This window comes from Dromiciops gliroides, chromosome 2, assembly GCF_019393635.1.
Source record: "Dromiciops gliroides isolate mDroGli1 chromosome 2, mDroGli1.pri, whole genome shotgun sequence".
Taxonomy (NCBI): Eukaryota; Metazoa; Chordata; class Mammalia; order Microbiotheria; family Microbiotheriidae; genus Dromiciops; species Dromiciops gliroides.
This window is the reverse complement of record NC_057862.1, coordinates 71,104,754-71,121,824: the sequence shown is the minus strand read 5'-3', so window position 1 is coordinate 71,121,824 and position 17,071 is coordinate 71,104,754. Positions and strand designations below refer to the sequence as shown.

The 17,071-nt window shown below is 37.9% G+C and overlaps 1 protein-coding gene across 7 annotated transcripts in view; it reads left to right on the top strand.

Annotated features, from left to right (window-relative positions):
• The window catches only part of ARHGAP22 (Rho GTPase activating protein 22), a 406,983-nt gene that overhangs the window by 355,344 nt on the left and 34,568 nt on the right, over positions 1-17,071 (top strand). The gene's annotated exons all lie outside the window — the stretch shown is intronic.

The following is a 17,071-nucleotide window of genomic DNA, read 5'->3' as shown; positions in this document are numbered from 1 at the left end:
CCATTGTCCTGCCATTAAGTAGCAATTAACCCTTCAGATGTCCCCATGAATTTGCATTTCAAATAGTTCAGCCACCCAGACAAAATTCACTTGTATTTCCAAACCTGTTTCCAAAACCCAACAGCAAGTAAAAAGACCCTGGAGGAAATGGGTGAATGATACCATCTTCTTTTAGGTACTGTGCTGAAAGCTGCCCACCCCTTTTAAATTGAGTCTTGATTGAAAGATAACTTCTTTTTCCCAAGTAGATGCACCAACCATACTTGGGGGTAGGGTGTGTGTTGGGGGGAGGGGGGGCAGGTATCTGATTTCTAACCATGTCAACATCAGCTCAGGTACTGGCTCCTACAAGAAACCTTCTCTGAATCTCTCTTTGGCCAGTGCTTCCCTTCTCTCTCCCCGCCATAACTCTGTATTTACATTGTATATGCTTTATATATTTATGTGTTGTCTTTCCCCCTCCCCAGGTCAATGTAAGCCCCTTGAGGTGCAACAAGATTGTTTCATTTTTGGTTTTGTGTCCCCAGCCTCTAGGATGGCCGCTGTTACATAGCAAGTGCTTAATTCTAATTGATTCCAAACCATACCTATGTCCTGGAGGAAGACCTCCAGAAAGGGGTTGGATCTGTATAAAGAACAAATGGAGCAGCAAATCAGCTGTATGTCTGTAAATGTGCCCAGCCTGGCTAGATCCAGGGAATGGGATCATCATCATGGAGTAGGACAGTGGTTCCCAATGGTTTTTGTTTCATGAACCTTTTCTAACAATAACAACAACAACAACATGTTGTGAACCAGTAGGGTAATTTAATATGTTACTTATAATATTTGACACTTATTTCCTGCTTAAGACTTCCTTAAAGAGTTCTTAGCATGAATCCCTTGAACCATTGTTGCAAAACTCCAAAGGGTTCACAAATTCACTAGATGGGAACCATTGCCGCAGTAGATAGTGCTGCATTTGGAGTCAAGAAGACTGGGCTCAAATCCTTTCTCCAGTCTCTAGCTCCCGGGCAAATCACTTAATTTCTCTTGGCTTCAATTTCTCTTCTGTAAAATCTGGGGGTTGAACCATATGACCTTTAAGGTCCCGTACATCGCTATCTTTGATGCTATGATGTTTATTTTGCATTTTTAGATTCACAAATAATCCTGTGAATTTAAGTTCACAATAATTTTCTGATGTAAGTTGTGCAAATATTATTTCCATTTTAGAGATGAATAAACTGAGGTTCAGAGAAATGAAGGGTCTTACTTCTCTGAGGTCACATAGCTCGCAAGGGCAGAGCTGGGATGTGGTTCTTTTTCTGTCACATCATATTGCTCATCCAAGAGATTAGCCCCAAAGTTTTGAATCAAACCTTTTTTTTTCTTGGTAGTATTTTATTTTATTTTCCAATTACATGAGAAGATTTTTTTCAACATTCATTTTTGTAAAATTTTGAGTTCCAGATTTTCTCCCTCCCTCTCTTCCCTCCCTCCTTCCCAAGAAGCAAGCAATGATATATATATATATATATATATATATATATATATATGTATGTGTGTGTATGACATACATACATATATAGAATCAAGTTGTACACATTTCCATATTAATCATGTTGTAAAAGAAGAATCAGAACAAAAAGGAAAAACCACAGGAAAGGAAAAAAAGAACAAATAAAGTGAAAATAGCATACTTTGATCTGCATTCAGACTCCATAGTTTTTTTTTTTTTTTCTGCATGTGGACAGCATTTTCCATCATAAGTCTTTTGGAATTGCCTTGGATTGTTGTGTTGCTGAGAAGAGCTAAGTCTGTCATAATTGATCATTGCACAATGTTGCTGTTACTGTGTACAATGTTTTGCTTCTGCTCACTTCATTCAGCATCAGTTCATGTAAATCTTTCCAGCAAACTTTTTTTTTTAATTTTGCCATATTAAAGAAAAGCAAGCTTAAAGGATTTAGATTTGGAAAAGAGATTAGAGGTCATCTAGGTAAAGCCCCTCATTTTACATCTGGGGAAACTGAGGCCCAGAGAAGTTAAATGATTTTCCCAAGGTGATCTACTTCAGTAAGTGACAGAGTCAGGTTTGCATGAAGGTTTTCCAACTTCAGAGCCAGCTTTCTTGCTAGTAGAGTTTGTTTGTTATTGTTCAGTTTTCTCAGTTGCATCTGACCCCATTTAGGGTTTTCTTGGCAAAGATAGTAAAGTGGTTTACCATTTCCTTCTCCAGTTTATTTTACAAATGAGGTAACTGAGGCAAACAAAGTTAAGTGATTTGCCCAGGGTCACATAGCTAGTAAGTGTCTGAGGCCAGATTTGAGCTCAGGAAGATGGGTCTTCCTGACTCTATCCATTGTGCCACCCATTACATTTCCCAAATTGTCATAGTTTTGGACTCTTGTCACTCTTGTCCATCTTGTTTCATGTATTTCATGAAATACATGTTTTGTTTTTGAGTTTCCAGTCCACCAACAGTAACTTGGTCTTTTCATGAATGTGATGAAACCATCCACTTTTTTATTATATATCTCTATCTATCTATCTATCTATCTATCTATCTATCTATCTATCTATCTATATTGCAGGGCAATGAGGGTTAAGTGACTTGCTCAGGGTCACACAGCCAGTAAGTGTCAAGTGTCTGATTTGAACTCAGGTCCTTCTGATTCCAGGGCCGGTGCTTTATCCACTGCGCCACCTAGCTGCCCCCAACCATCCACTTGTGTAGAAACCCTTCCATTGATAACATTGACATCCCAGTTATTTTATTCATCTATTCTGGGTGGTCAATATCATGGAGACTGCCAAATAACAATGAAAACTGTTCTTCCTTTGTAGTTCAGCAAACCCGTAAACTCACTCTGGATTATATTAGACTTGTAGTTTACAGAAGCAATATGCTTTGAAATGGTGTCCTTCAGTACTATGCCCTAGTTGATAATTAACTCCATGATAACAAGAAATGTCCTAGCATTAAGACTAACAATTTTATCATCATAGCCTTTAAGTGTCAGATTAGTTTTTTAAATAGATTTTAATTGATATCTCTTTTTTTTGACATGACCTACATTTCACCCCTCCCAAAGGGCTATCCCTTATAGCAAAAACATTTTTTTAAATGGAAAAAGAAAAATAAATGCAGTAAAACCAGTCAACACTTGGGTATTATATGCCATGTTCCACAGGTATGAGTCCCTTCCTACATCTGCAGAGAAGGGGGGCAAAATGTCTTGCTCTATAGTTTTGCCCAAAAAAGAACAACCCGAAAAATTCATTGGACTCTCCATCACTTTTTTGCTTTTCTGAACTGATTGATTTTTGCTTAATCGTGCCTTTTCTTTAGGATCATATTCATTTCTTTTGGGGGGAGCAGGGCAATGAGGGTTAAATGACTTGCCCAAGGTCACACAGCTAGTATGTGTCAAATGTCTGAGGCTGGATTTGAACTCAGGACGTCCTGAATCCAGAGCTGGTGCTTTATCCACTGAGCCACCTAGCTGCCCCCCCATATTCATTTCTAAATATATTCCTTTTCTTTCTTTATCCAAGGAGCCATCCTTTGTAACATGATTTTTAAAACTGTGAAAAACAAAAACAAAAGTGCCCACCATCCTCCATAACATGTCCTTCACAGATTCTTTTTAACATTAATTTCTTTTTTAGAGAATTAGTGTAGTGAATCAGTGTATCCTTGTGCTCCTCCTGTATGTGTTCACACAAGTTTTGGTTTTATGTGTTTTTTTCCTAAAGTCTCATTAACCTTTTTTTCCAGTCTAAATAACCTTTTGGAGAGATATGATAGTAAAAAGAATTCAGGGAAACTGAGATAATGGTTTGTCCAATCTCAAGTTGACAAATTACCAGAATCTCCTAATTGAAGAGACCTCTGAGCATATCTAGTCCGATCTTTAGCAGAATAGGAAACACCCTCACTCCACATCACCCCCTCCCTTCCCAGAACAGCAGTAATGAGTGATCATTGCATTGGAAAATTACTTGGAAAATCTATAAAGAAACACAGTACTTCTCATGCTACTTTAATAATGTTTCCTGAATCCGGTGGCCCTAGGGTGTGTCTATTAGCTGGTTTGGCCAGTGAGCTAGCATGGAACAGGAGCGGGTTCACTGAATGAAAAGTTTAGGTGGAAAAGAGTATGAAGGGGATCAGGGTATGAAAGGGATCAGTATGAAGGGCATCGGGCTCAGTGGGCTCATGAGGGACAAAATTTGGTGCCCAAATAGGTCATACTGAGAAAAAAAGCCATTGATTGCTCAGACACTATCTTTCTCATCATTTCATATAGCCTAATAGTATTTCATCACACTCATATACTACTTCTTCAGCCATTTACAATTGATAGACATCCCCTCAATTTCTAAATCTTTGCCACCACAAAAAAGAGCTGCTATAAATGTTTTTTTTGAGGCGATTAGGGTTAAGTGACTTGCTCAGAGTCACACAACTAATAAGTGTCAAGTGTCTGAGGCCGGATTTGAACTCAGATCCTCCTGAATCCAGGGCCGGTACTCTATGCAAAAAAGTAGGTACTTTTCCCTTTCCTTTGATCTCTTTGGGGTGTATACAGACCTAGTAGTGGTATTGTTGGGTCAAAGGGTATAGTTTTGTTTTTGGTTTTTTTGGGTTTGTTTTTTTTTTGCAGGCAATGGGGGTTAAGTGACTTGCCCAGGGTCACACAGCTAGTAAAAAGGGTATAGTTTTATAACTCTTTGGGCATAGTTCCAAATTGCAGAATGGTTGGACTAGTTCATAACTCCATCAATAGTGCATTAGTGTCCCAGTTTTCCCACATCCCCTCCAGCATTTGTCATTTTCCTTTTCTGTCATATTAGCCAATCTGATACTTATGAGGTGAACACACACATATGCACATGCACATGGATACATATGTGTACGTTTATAAAAACATAAGTTAAGAACCCTTTGTTACTGGATATTAGCTCAGAATCAAGAAGCTTTAAGTACCAGTCCTGCTTGGGACACATACTAGGTGTGACCTTGGCCAAGTCACTAACCTCTCTCAGACTCAGTTTCCTCATCTGTAAAATGAGGACAATGGCAGCACCTACTTCTTGGGGTTCTTGTAAGGATCAAATGAGATAATATATGTAAAACACTTTGCAATAATACTTAAAGCACTATACTTGGTTCGGTGTCAATTTGCCCTGCCCATTTTCTCTGTACTGAGTCACATGTAGATGCTTATATGAGAAGATTCATAAATAGCGGTTAATGACGTCTATGAAAAGCAGCTTCCAGAAAAGAAAGCAGGGCACCAAGTATTATGTTTAATGTCTCCACCCTGACCCAAGCTTAATGGAGAGAAGGATTGGTCTTGATTATGCTAGCTTCTGCTTTTAGATACATCACAGATTATAGATGTAGAGAAAGCAGGGAATGCAAAGCCATGCAATCCCCTCTACCCCACCCCCAAACTCCCCCACCTTGCCTCCGACAGGTTTTAACCAGCAGGTATTTACTTTTTATTTTATTGTGGGAGTCCTAGTACCTTTTTTTTAATTTAGTTAAAATGCATTTTCCCCCTTACCCATTAAGAAAAAATGAAAAATACCTCCTCCCATAACAGATATACATAATAAAGCAAAACAGATTCCTATGTTATCCATGTCTAAAAATGTATGTCTTATTTTGCACTTTGAGTCCCTCCCCTCTCTGTGGGTAGGTGGGTAGCATTCTTTATCATCAATCTTCTGGAATTATGTTTGGTCATATGTTCATTAAGTATTCCAAGTTGTCTGCCTTTAAAATAATGGTGCTATTGTATTGTACTTAATTCACTCTGCATCAGTTTATCCAAGTCTTCCCAGGTTTCTCTAAAACAGAGTAACTATTCATCATTTCTCTTGGCATAATATATTCCATTTCATTAATATACCATAATATCTTCAGACATTCCCCAATTACAGGGTTTCCCTCAGTTTTCAGTTATTTGTCACTGTCAACAGAGCTGCTTTAAATATTCTTGTACCTATGGGTTCCTTGCCTCTTTTTAAAAAATCTCTTTGGGGCATCACTAAGTCAAAAGATATGCATAGTTGAGTGACATAATTTTAAATTGCTTTTCAGAATGGCTGGACTACTTTAACAACTCTACCAGAAAGCCTTAGTTTTCTTTTGTTCTTGTTTTTTAATTTAATTTAGAAGAAGCTTATCCTGAGAGAAGTTTCATGAATACTGGATAGATGTAGAAAATATTAACTATTATTATTATTATTATTATTATTATTATTATTATTACATCAAACTAATTGAATTGAATTCATTGCCAATTGCGTGATTTTCATAAATTCCATTTCTTTTATGAGAGTTTTCCTTGCTTCCAAATTAACACTTCATTTTCTATGAGCCCCGACATTCTTTTTCTTGTTGTTGTTTTCATTCTATATGCCAAAGGGCTCTGATGTAATAATCACTTAGTAAATTGAAATTTAAAGGATGCAATAGAATTAAACTTTTTTGTTTATTTAGAATTTTATTTTTGCCCAATTACATATAAAAACAATAGAATTAAACTTTCGCTGCGTTTTGCAAAATACCTCAAAGTCCAGTCAGTCAGCTAGAACATATTAAATTCCTACTACACAATACTTGCTTTACCATTTTCAGACCTCTATCTAAAATTATTTTTCTGTAATACGAATTTGTCCCTATCCAGCCACTTCACTTAGCCTATATGATAAAGGCACACACAAAACAATATCATGATGTATCATAAAATATACTAAAATGTAAATATATTAAATGCTGTACTATGATAATAAACAGAATTGTGGAATGAAAGGTGAAATATGCACAGTACTATAGCGTAATGTTAACATTGGTATGCAGTATATTGCCTCTTTCCCACTCCTTAGAACTAGTCTTTATCACTGAAGTTTGGCTGCACAACTTTTTTTTATAAAGGTATGTAGAGGGGGCAGCTAGGTGGTGCAGTAAAGGACCAGCCCTGCATTCAGGAGGACCTGAATTCAAATCTGGCCTCAGACACTTGACACTTATTAGCTGTATGATATTGAGCAAGTCATTTAACCCTCAATGCCTCACAAAAAACAACAACAACAACAACAAAAAACGGTATATAGAGATATTTGGACTGACACTATCTTTTACCTCTTATATCTGAAATAGCAAGCAATATTATACTCAAGTAGTCTTTGAACTTTTAAAAATCTTGGATCTGTCTATTCAATACAAGAAAAAGTCCACTTCAATGATGAAATGCTTCTTCCAGCTCTTTTGTTGTAAATCTTTTAGGTAGGCCTTCCAAAGCTTCCCTTTCTTCTATCTTCAATCTTTGCAACTATTAGCTCAATCAGATCTTCATTCCATATCCTTGAAATTCAATCAGCTCCTACATATCATTCTTACCCACTTAAACCTCTAATTCTTGTGATAATTTTACATTCTTGTGATGTACTTTTTTGAATGTTTCATCTTTGTCAAATCCCCTGGAACAAACTGCCAGGCACACTTTTTTCCAAACTTCCTTATGTGTTTCTATTATATTTCCCCTTGCCTTAGCAATATTCTAAATCACATAGTAAATCTAATGGGACTTCCAGAAATCTCTCAATGAACTCCAAAGCCACGATTGCCTGGGAAAATGTAGAAACTGGAAATCACTAATCTCTGGTTGTAATAATGAAATAGTATTAGGGGGAAGGTAGACCTCTTCAGATTGGGGAGGGTGACCTGGGGCATTATCCAAAATGAGCAGAATCTTGAAAGGAATGCCATTATCATTACAAAACTTTCTAACTTGGGAATGAATCTATGCATAAACCATTGTTCAGAGATGATAAGGTTTATCCATTTTTAGGGTTAGCAAAATAATGCACTGGTAGTGTAACTTTCCAGATTCCTTTCAATGCACTGGGATTTTCTGAATGTTGCACCAGAACAGGTTTTAATTTGCACGTCTCAGATGCATTCCTTCCAAGCAGAAGAGTAAATCAATTTCTTGAAGCTTTATGCCCCATCATAGTTTTTTTTTTTTTTCTCCACTGAGAAGTAGGTTTGAGATAGCATTCTTTGATAAGATAGGGTGGTTTCATCTACATAAAGATTTGCTTTGGCAAGTAGGGAGCTTTTTTTATTATTTTTTGCAGGAACTCTGGGAACTTCTTTATGCACCGATATCTGCACTCGCAGCTTCTCCTGACACTTTATGAAATCCTGCATGAGTTTTAAATCGTGCAAACTCACCACTTCTTGCTATAAATGCCTGTGTTCCTTCAAGGTGCTTTACCTTTAAATCTTCAAAGAAACTTGGAGTCTTGGCTTGAATTGTCATCAAGCTTAAAGGAATAGTCTTCTGAGTCTGGTCTCCTATCCACCTAGTTAATAGTTTCTTCATCTCTAGAATAGCACCTCCTTTTTGTTTAGATAGATAAGTTGATTTCATGCAAACACTGCCTTTTGTGTTCTACTTTATCTGAGCAGAGCTTCCTTCACTAAGACAAGACCAAGTTCACGTACCATTGATGATCATTTTTGTCCCCTGTGTTCTCTAATTATTTTCATTTCCAAGTCTATTGGCTTACACTTACAAGATGGTTCACTTTTCCCCTCATGAGCACATTTGCCACCAACCATGGCAAAAATGAGATGAGAAGTCAAGAAGAATGAGTCTTGAGAAAAGGCCATTAAGTTTGTCAGTTAAGAGATCACTAGTGAATTTGGAAAGAGCAGTTTTGGTTGAATCAACCATGAGCTTAGAAGCCAGATTACAAAGAACTAAAAAGAGTGAGAGAAAAGGAAGTAGAGGGGCAGCTAGGTGGAGCAGTGGACAGAGCACTGGCCCTGGAGTCAGGAGTACCTGAGTTCAAATCTGGCCTCAGACACTTAACACTTACTAGCTGTGTGACCCTGGGCAGGTCACTTAACCCCAATTGCCTCACCCCCCCCCAAAAGTAAGTAGAAGCACCTGTTGTGGACCACCTTCTTAAGGATTTTTGTAATGGAAGGGAACAAAGATATAAGATGATAGCTAACAGAGATTGAGAGATCAAGCAAGTTTTTTGAGGACTGGGGAAACATAGGTGTGTAGGCAGTAAGGAAGCTGCCAGTAGACAGGGAGAAATGTGTGTGGGGAGGTGATAGAGGGGACAGTCTGCTGGAAAAGTCAGGATGGAATGGCATCACTTGTGTATGAAGGGTTTGCCTCAGTAAGGAGAAGGGTCACCTCTTCATGTGAGATGAGGGTGGCAGAAGACATCTGGGTGATATGAGATGAGGAACAGCAGAGAAGAGGGAGCTCTGAATGATCTCATTTTTTTTCAGCGAAATATGAGTCAGGGTTCTCAGCTAAGAGAGAAAGGAGAGAGAGAGCTACGGGAAGTTTGAGGAAGGATGAAAGGTTTGGAAAAGCCACTGTGGTAAGTTCAATAATGAGTTAATAAGGAAAGCCGCTTCCTTAGGGTCTAGTCCTGAGGGTTTGGTCGAAATTATGTAACATAAACTTGTAGTGGATTCAGCAATTTCATGAGACAAAAAGTCAAGATACTAAGACATTACCAGATTGAGTTGTAAAGGTCCATGGCAGATGGCACATTGAAATTGGCACCAGATTTTTTATAAAAGTATCTGAGTTTTAGTCTTAGCTCTGGTAACTACCATTTGTTGGACCTTGGGCAAATTACAGACTTGTCTTTTACCCAGCTATAAAATGATTCTTTGATTTCTGAGGTTCTCTCCAACTCAAAAACTACGATCTAGAAAAAAAATCCATAGTTTCAGGACCCAGAAGATGTAGAGTTCTGGATAAAGTGAAAAGTATATGCAACCCATCCATAAGTGTTTATTAAGGTTCTAATATATGTCAAGCAGGCTGCCAAGTGTCAGAGTAGATAGAGTGCCAGATTTGAACTCAAGAAGATGAGTCTTCCTGAGTCTAGACACTCACTAGCTGTGTGTGAACCTGGGCAAGTCACTTAATCCTTTTTTTGCCTCAGTTTCCTCATCTATAAAATGAGCTGGTAAAGGAATGGCAAACCACTCCAGTATCTTTGCTAAGAAAACCCCAAATGATGTCATGAAGAGTCAGACAGGACTGAATAACAACAATGACAAATGTGTCTAGCATTGTGCTAAGTACTGAGGATACAAATACAAACATGACATAGTCCCTGTCCTCAAGATGCTTATATTTAGCTAGGGTAGCAAGTCTGGAAATCTGAAAAGACAGATCAAGTGGGGATCATTTCAGAAAGTATGCTTCTTGCGTGAGAACCTCGTCCAAGTTGTTTGAGGTGAGACCCTCCATGGAATGACCAGGCTAGCAGTAACTGCAAAAGACAGATTATCTCTCTGGACATTGAATCTCCCACACCCAAAACTGAGGGTTGGGAAAGCTGTTGTCAGAGGGACGAAAGTCCCAATCTGGTCTGTGAAATGTATAGCAAGAGATCTAGAATTGAGCTGGTGTCAAGAATTCAGCAGACCAGATGAGGACAAGAAGAAGTGCCCTCTGCACATATGTAAGACCAGGATCAATCGAATTATAAGAACCTGGTAGTTTGTGATGTTTGGATGTTTCCCTTTGCCCTTGCCCTATCCCCGCCTTTCTATAGCTCCCTTGTAAAGGGAATCAAATATACATCCTTTTAAAGCACCACAGCTTTCAGATGGACTTTATTTCAGGAATATCAGAAAGAGAAAGCAAAGGACCAACATGCTTCTCTTGGTCTAGCTGGAGATAAGATAACCTGAGATGTGGAAGGTGGAAGCGGAAACCAGGAACAAGCGTAGTATGACTGAAAGAACACTGACTCAATCTGCATTAAGTGCCATTTCTGACCTTTCTGACCTCTGTGGTCTTGGACAAGGCATTTAACGTCTCTGGGTTTCAGTTTCCTGAACTGTAAAAGGAGGGGGTTGGATTTGATGACTTCTGAAGCCCCTTCCAGCTCTAGCCCTGCGATCTTAGGCTTTGGGTGGCCATTTAGTTGTTATGTTTGATTACTGGCTATTTAGAGGAAGTGTTTTAGATTTCAGAGATGTGGCTATTAGGGGTTTTCTTTCTCATTATCAGTTTTTTTGAGTTTTTGTGCTTGATTTTTTTTTTTCAGGGACAGGGTTTTTTTTATCACTATTTAACCTTTTCTATTCCTGCTATGGGATAGAATGACTTTTCTTCTTATAGCTTCTTTTAAAAGATTTGGTACAGCCCAGGAAGCACAAATATCTGGTGCACAGAGAGAAACAACACATGTAATTTCTCCTCTTTTTACCTGCTTCTATTCATAGTGTGACAGTGGCATGCGTACATTACACCCCATTTTGGCCCTTCCTCCTCACGGGTCCCATAGAAGTTTGTGGACACAATTGTTATTTATCATTTGATAACCTAAAAAAAGTAATTTCATTTATAGCCATTCTCATTTTAGATTGTTAGGGTCAGGAAATAGCCAGTTGGCTAAATGTTTTTAATGGTCCATGATTAACTTCTTAAGTATTTGACTCCCATCGATAGTGAATGCTTAGACGTCCAGAAAAACAGTGGGAAACTACATTATAAATAACTTGCTTCTTTAATTAAAGGCAGGGCACCATATTTATGACCAGATAAGGGAACTCGATATCATTACACTCCATTGGGTATATAGTTATTATTTTTTTCTTTCTGTGTACACATAGGATCCTAGGGACCTTAGGAGCCATCTAATCTAATAATGTCATTTTATGTATGAGGATATCAAAACCCAGTGAGGATAAGTGTCTTTCTCAAAGTCACGTAGTAAGCAGTAGATCTTGGGTTTGCACTCTAAGAGCAGCACCAATGTAGGATTGCCAGAAACAACCATATTGAGTGGCATGCAGCAAAGAGAATTCCCAATAAAAACCTGTTTTCCTTCATCGTTGTAAACCTGTGAGGGTGTGCTACTATCCACTAGAATCTTAATCGTTCACTGCATGTAATACCCCTGGCCTGATTTGTCACAAAATATATTTGTGTTGTAGAAAGCAGGATTTTATGGAATTAAAAATGGTTATTTATGGAGAACAAATTAAATTTTTATATAACATTTAATATTAAATAATAATATTAAAACATGTCCTTTAATATAACTTCCACCTCCCTGTATATGACACCCTACATAGATCTCTACCTTGTCTACCTTTAGTTCCAAATCCATGCCCAGGTCATTATGCAAGGTATCCTAAAAGTCTCAGTGCTAATGTAAGACTTTGGGGATACTGTATGTGTACACAATTTATTATTATTATTATACATTAATTTATTTATTTCAATACCAAATAAAATGTGTGTGTGTGTGTGTATATAAAGAGAGAGAGGCATGAAACTGCAGATCTTTCATGTAGAACTTGTTTTTCTTTACACCTATACAATGTTGTAAAGAAGTCCAGGAAGCAGAGGGAGAAAATATGGAGAAATACCATTGGATGAAGATTGATGGAAAAACATAATTGATTTTGTCCCTTGTAGTGTGCTACAGACCACCTAGACAGAAAAAGGAAATAAGTGATGCTTTAGGAAAACAGATTCCAAGCCTGACATAGAGGCATGTAATAGTGCTAAGAGATTTCAATTATCCCAACATCTACTGCATCTCTCTCTACCAAAAATAGAGCAGCTAATAACTTGTCTTGATAATAACTGCATCCTTTAAAAGTAGAAGATTTCTTTTCCCTCCCCATTAGGAAAAATTCTGTATTGGAACTGATTTTCAATATCAGGACTGGACTGGTTGTTGGGTTGGAAATAATAGGAATATTATTCTCAAGTGATGGCCTTTTCCTCCTACAGTTTGTGACTGAGCGGAGGAAAGAAACAGGCATAGTCTAGCATGCACCTTAAATTTAAGGAAAGTATGGGATTCAGATGGGGTTCAGACAAAGAAAAAGGAAACTTCCATAGACTAAAGTTTCATAGGAGGAGTCAGCCCAGAAAGGGGAAGAAACACTTAAGAATGAAGACAAAAAAGGAAACCATCCCAGTATGTTTTTTTTTTTAAAGAAAAAGACAAACAAACATGAATTGCCTGAAAAAACTAATGTGTAATACACAGTTAACTCACAAATAAACATGGATTAGGGAGAGGATTTTGGGAAAATGGAAGAACAAGACAGGCAGTTAGCTGGCTGTCCCAAATTCCCCTACAAACAAGTTAAAATAATGCCTCAAAGTGAACTTTGAATGGCAGAAATTATTAAAAGTTGGAACATAATACTTAAAAGAAATTATTAAGGAAAATGGCCCTGACATTTTTAGAATTAGAGGATAAGATAGAAATTGAAATCCACCAATCACTACCTTAAAAAAAAGATTCCAAGATGAAAACTCACAGGAACATTATAGCCAAGTTTCAAAGCTTCCAGGTCAAGGAGAAAATACTACAAGCAATTAGGAAAAACAATACTGTGGAGCTACAGTCAGGATAACACAAGATTTGGCAGCATTTACATTAAAAGATCAAAGGGCATGGAACATACTATTCTGAAGAGCAAAGGAGCTGGGTTGACAAACAACAATAACCTCCCCCAGCAAAACTGAGTCTAATCTTGGATGGGGGGAAATGGATATTTAATAAATTAAAGGATTTTTAAGTATTTGTGACAAATAGGACAGAACTGAATAGAAAATTTGATCTATAAGGTTCAGGGAAAATATAAGACATTAAACATTAAACACCAATTATAAGTGATTTAATAAAGTCAGGTGGTTTACTTCTTATATGAGGAAACATGTAACATTTAAGAATGTTATCATTATTTGGGTAGTTTGAAAGAACATACATAGATAGAAGGCTTGGTGTTAGTTGAGTGTGATGGGGAGATCCTAAAAAGTGAAATCGGATAGGGAAAGGTAAAATGAAGCAATTACCTCATAAAAATTGTGTGTGAATGGAAGAACTGTTACGGTGGAGGCAGGAGGGTTTGGAGGGCTGGAGGGTTGGTAGTGCTAAAACTTATTCTCATCAGACCTGGGTTAAAGAGGGAATAATGTATACATCTAGAAGGGTCTAAAAGTCTTCTTAACTTAGAAATAGGAAGGTGGGGGGATAGGATAAGGGAGGGACTCTTAGAAGGGTGTGCAGAACAAATCAATTTAAGTTTTAAAAAGATATGTATAGAAGATGTAAGAAAGAGCATATAATAGATTAAATATCATATATGTCACTGTCCTGGAAAATTAGTGTCAGGAGTATTACTAATGGTCAGAATGAGCTGAGGCTAGTTGAGGGAAGTTAAGGACAGCAAAATAGGATTGTTGTTGTTTAGCTATTGGGGAAAATAGGACGATCAAAGAAGTTTTAGGACAACTGCTTAGATTGAAAGAGACAACAATAACTGACAACTAAGAGAAGGAAAAGCTTCTTAATACTTCTTTTTATTCCTTTCTTACTAAATAGAATGATCTTTGAACTACAAATGATGAACAAAAAATGACCAAGAGGGAGCTCATACTCAAGAAAAATAAGGTCATGATAAGAGAGCCCCTAGTTGTCTTTGATGGATACAGGTCACCTGGCCCAGATGAACTCCATCCTTGGGTAGTGAAAGACTTAGCAGATGTGATTCCTGTAACACAGTCACTAATATTTGAAAGTCTATGGAAAATGGGAGATGTAAGGTTGACAAAGGACAAATGTCCTGATTTTCAAAATAAGGAAGAGAACAGAGATTACAAAGTATAGGCCAGTGAACTTAGTTATGATGCCTGGAAAATTCTAGACTAAAACATTAAAGAGGTGGTTAGTGAACAACTAAAAAAGTGATCATACCGAGCCAACAAGGCTTTGTCCAGAGCGAGTCAAGTCATGCCCAACTAACATCATTTCCTTAGATCAAGGGATTGCTATAAATGTAGCTTACCTAGATTTTAACAAGTGTTTGATAAAGCATCTCACACTATTCTTGTAAAAAGAAGGAGAGATGTGAATGATTAGATGCATTCATAACAAGTTGAATTGCAGGAGTCAAAGAATTAATGGGTTCCAAGTCAGCTTGTCAGGAAGTCTCCAGTGGAGTAAGTGCCCCAGGGATCTGAGTATTTCACATTTACATCATTGACTTAGATAAAGGAGTAGCTGGCATGCTCATCACTTTTGCAGATGGCACAAATCTGGGAGGGGCGCTAACACACTAGATGATTGTATCAGAGTTTTGTTTTGTTTTGTTTTTTAAATCCTGATAGGCTAGAGAAGTGGTATCAAATTCAATTAGAAATGGGGGCCACTTATCTATATATGAAGATCCCTTCAGGCCATAGTTTTTAAATGTAACATTTATGTTATTGTATTTTTTTATTTTGTTAAGTATTTCCAAATTACATTTTAATCTGGTTCAGACCACACTCAGGAGTGTTGTCTCTGGGCCACATGTTTGATACCATTGGGCTAAATCTAATAAGGTGAAATTCAGTAGGGAGAAATGCAAAGCCTTAAACTCATTTCCAAAATAATCAAATTCACTTGTGTATACTGGGGGACTCATGGCCAGACAGCAGTTCATCCAGAAAAGAGCTGAGAGTTTTAGTGGGTTGAAAGTTCAGTGGAAGTCAGCAGGGCAATGTGGCTGCCAATGATGTCTTGGGCTACATTAAGAAAGTCATCATTTTTTGGAATAAGGAGGCCGTGCTAGTCTCTCTGAATTGTTCAGGTCTGGGTGCTGCAGTTTAAAGAAGTTTTTGATAAGGCGGAGAGCATCAAGTGGAGAACAATGAGGACGTGAGGACTTTGAATCCTAGCCATGGGACCCCTATTCAAAGGAAATGAGGTTTATCCTGGAAGAGAAAAGACTCAGCTTCCATCCAGCATTTGAAAGACCATCCTCAAGAGGAAGGAGGATTAGGTTTGTTCTGTATGCTCGCAGAAGGCAGAACAGGGAGTAATGGATGTGAGAGAAGTGGTTCTTTTTCTATTATATTAATAACCAATTATTAAGTTAGTATTAAGGTTTTTTCCTTTCTATTTCCTCATTCAGGAACCAGCGCCTGTAGGTCATTAAGCCAATCCATGAAGGAGAAGGCTGATAGATGAGATTGACTTAATCCGTGGGTGGTTTATAGTGTAAACAGAACCTAATGTAGGTGAATTCTAGCCCTAAAGCATTAAGCCCATGTCCTTGCACCAGGACATCAGAGTCTATGGTAATCCAATTTATGAAGGAGAAAACCAACCAGAATGGTCTGGGAAGAGATGGATTCCTTTGTCCAGATTGCTGGAGTCAGTTGAGTCTCATGACCAAGCCATGTTCTCAGCAGGAGGAGCTGAGAAGGCTTTCAGCCCACCTCCTCATTTCAAAGTCCACCCCCTCATTCATTGTTCACCGGTCAGGGTTGATTTTCACCTGTTGGGGGCACTCCCTTTTCTAAATGTATATCAAGGCATTCAGTATCTCCAGTAGGTGTTTTTGGTTACTGAGTCTGCTGACCATCCCTTTATTATCAGCTAGCCTAATGAATAAATTGATTATTCCTTATCCAGAAACTCTGTCTCTTGGGTTTTTCATTTGTTTCAGGTGGAAAGTAGCAAATAGGCAAATTGAGATTTGTTTGCAGAAAAAATCTTTTATTAAGTAAAGCTGTCAAAAAAAGTGGCGGCTTCCTCCTCTCCAGAAGTCTTCACAGAGAGGCTGGACGATCACAAGTGAAGTGCGGATTTTGTTGAGGTCCAATGAGTTGGACAGATGGTCCCTGAGGTTGCTTTGACTTCCAATTCAGTAATCCTGGAAATCAGAGAAGGCTTTAAACAGGTAGCATTAAATGCGACACCCCACCTGCCACTGCACTGAGGACCCCATTGGCTGCTGCAGTTCACTATCCTCTGCTACTGTATGCCTCATTTATTTCCTCTTTTAAGCTTTAACCAGATGTTGTTTTCCTTTCTCCATCACCTTCCATCATTGGGCAGGGGGGCATTACTTTATATAGTCCTTTAAGTTTAAAATTCACTTTACACATTTTATCTCCTTTGAGTCTCACAATAAGTTTATGAGGCAAATACTACAAGGATTCATTATCCTTATGTTTTTTTTTTTTTACATTTTCCACTGTTATCTTTTTTTTTTTTTTTT